Source organism: Magnolia sinica, chromosome 19 (assembly GCF_029962835.1).
Source record: "Magnolia sinica isolate HGM2019 chromosome 19, MsV1, whole genome shotgun sequence".
Classification (NCBI taxonomy): domain Eukaryota; kingdom Viridiplantae; phylum Streptophyta; class Magnoliopsida; order Magnoliales; family Magnoliaceae; genus Magnolia; species Magnolia sinica.
This window is the reverse complement of record NC_080591.1, coordinates 4,827,000-4,830,071: the sequence shown is the minus strand read 5'-3', so window position 1 is coordinate 4,830,071 and position 3,072 is coordinate 4,827,000.

Below are 3,072 nucleotides of genomic sequence, written 5' to 3'. Positions count from 1 at the left end.
ATTTGCCTATCCACTGCTTTTCAATCAGGGGTGATGTTGCCCTATAACTTGCCTATCGTATGTGATTAATTAGAATTGATGACCCTAAATGGATCAATGTTTGAGTAAATGATATAAAGGGAGGTACCTTAGCTTCCCGAATCTACTGTATGAATAAGTCTAATCAAGAACTCAGCTAACATGTGCATGCACCGCATTGCATGTGCTTTGGCGATGAAGACATAGTGGGAGTAGCATGTGTGACTGTGAGATGGTGTCGCTGAGAGAGTGCAGGTGAGGGCATGCATCATTATAACATATCATTCCTGCATTAACAAGAGTACTTAGGACATGATTATTGTACTGCTTTATAATTACTGCTTGACTGAATTGATAACAGGTTAACCTTTACCTTATAGTACCACTGAGTTGATCACTCACTCTCACTCTGGGACGGTGTTTTAAAATACCAACCAGACTCTGTTTTAGCTGCAGATGATGGCGAGGCTTATGAAGCAGAGCCTGACTTTTATGATGATGAGGAGGAGTTCTCCTATATACAGCTATCAGGCGGGTCTATGTAGACCATGTAGTGATCGACGAGATTACAAAGATACGAATTAATTGGATATTACACTTTGTCATTTTGTATATTTTGAAACAAACATGTATATATCCAGCCTGGTGACATGATCATACTCTGGGGGTTTATAACTACTTTTATACTTTATACATCTATCACAGTCTTCCGCTTGCTTAAATTACTTCTCTCTAGAGTATGATATGCTATTTTAGTATAATTCCACTCATGTTTAATGCACTAATATGGACAACATTTAATTATCATTATCTATGTTGCATAAGTGATGCGTTGGAACTTAGGAGTTGAGCTTCTACTCGACCCTTGATTTTCAGGGCATTACAGTATGGTTCAAATTTCATTCCAAACATGTGGAACCTTGTAGAGATGTGTGTTGATAGTCGCATGTGAGCTTACAAAAGTCTAGCAAAAGAAAAGACTGGCTGGCTGGTCGTATGATGCGAACGTGGGTTAGGTGGTGTTGGCAGTCCTTTATCGACAAGTGTCCACTAAAATTTAAGGCCTCATTATGATGCGATCCCTCCGCAGCGTTTGTTGAATAACCATGTTTTGCAAACGTTGATTGTGGGGACATCTTGATATGGAGCCCAAATCCACTCCGTCCATCTATTGAGCCCCATCAAGATAATATAATAGACCGAAGATTACTCCAATGTAGAATATAGGCGAATAACACTGTAGGAAACAATTGGAATGAAAATGCCTACCATTAAAATCTTCCAGATTTTGTACGGTAAACATAGTTTTCATATTTTATCCAATCCGTTCATAAGATGAGATAAATTATTTTAAATGGATATATCAAAATGATTCCATTAAAAAATCTTAGGTGGGCCAAACCACATGGTTTTAGAGACTTTAGGCATGATTTAACATGGTGGGCCTGAATGAGATCATATCATCTTGATCTTTGATCCAAGAAATGAAGATGAAGGGCTCACCAGATGGATTGACTTGATTTCATACAAACAACAATATGGGTCCTATAGACAATGGTGTAGAATTAAATCATTCAATGAAAAGACTTTAGAGGAACCAGTATGCGTCTCTGAATCTCTGATCGAGCAATTCTAAGGGGTGCTCGAGCGAGTGTTCTTTTCCTTACACTTACCTCAATCACACAAGACAATGAAGTTCACGTGTATATAATCGAAGACGTTCATCAAACAAACCCCACTGCTTACATGCCCCACCTCAAAAATCAACCTAATCCAATCACCACTTTTATCAGACGTATAAAAAACAATAGACATTTATTAATCATCCAAAATCTAAGTACAAATATCATCCATCCAATGATCATATGCCCATAATTTCAGCCACAACCATACACACAGCATGGATAGACTGATGAGTGTCTCCGATTCCTCACACGTATCCTCAATCCCACTCGTGAGGCGAATGCACAAAAAGAAAAAGAAAAGTAGCTTCTCTACAAATGCCATAAGAATACTACTTTCTCTTGGCTCCAGATCGGGTTGGGTCGGATCGGTTCGGATCCTTTCGGTTCGGGTTTTCAAATCGGAATAGTCCGAATAGACCACTATCCGAACTCGACTTAAAAAATGATCGGATCTGGATGGATAAACTCGATCAGGCCCGATTTAGGCCGTCGGTTTTATTCGGAGCAGGTCGAATCCACCGGATCGGACCCGACATGCCTACCTCTAATGACATCTCACCCATCCAACAATAGTCCCATCCGAAAAATAAGATAAACCGGATGCTCCATGTGAACGTGAAGCTTTTCATGTTCAATGTACATCACCTAATAAATAGATCAACCTGATTTATCGGGCCATCTCATTTTCAAGATGGAATAATCTTTATGGAGAGGCAATACGTTGTACGAACACCATGGTGGCCCCACATGCCGCGGTCGAACTGCCAACAACGGAAGCTTCCGATACTTTGAAAATATAAATATCGCGATATAAGAAAAATCTCAACAAAAATATATGATATTTTGAAAATGTCGAGAATAACTGCCACCATGGTCGGCGGGAGTGCGCAGATGAAGAGTTTTCAACAACAACGGCGTCCTCCGTACGGTAATTATTATCATTTATTCATTGAAAACCTGAAAGGTTGACTCGCCCTGTTTAACCGCGTCGTCCTGACTCGAAGGCTGGGATGAAGCTTTACGTGAAGCTTTACGTGACTTGACCGAATATTTCATAAATATTATTCAAAATTAGTACGGACAAAATGTAAAAATGATGGAAGGAAAACATGGACGCGGCTTGGGTGGATTCCAGACTCTGGGGTCCACCGTAATGTATGTGTCTTACATCTGGGTTATCCATCCGTTTCTACATGTAAAAAATGCCACAAATTAACCCAAATCTAAGGTCGACCACACCATATGAAATAGTGGATTGAGGGCCATACAAGTGTTGGATCAAGTTGATATCTGTGTGGTCCTTTCATCCAGGTCTTTGTGACATTATCAACAGGTTGGATAGAAAATAAATATTCCAGTGGGCCCCAAG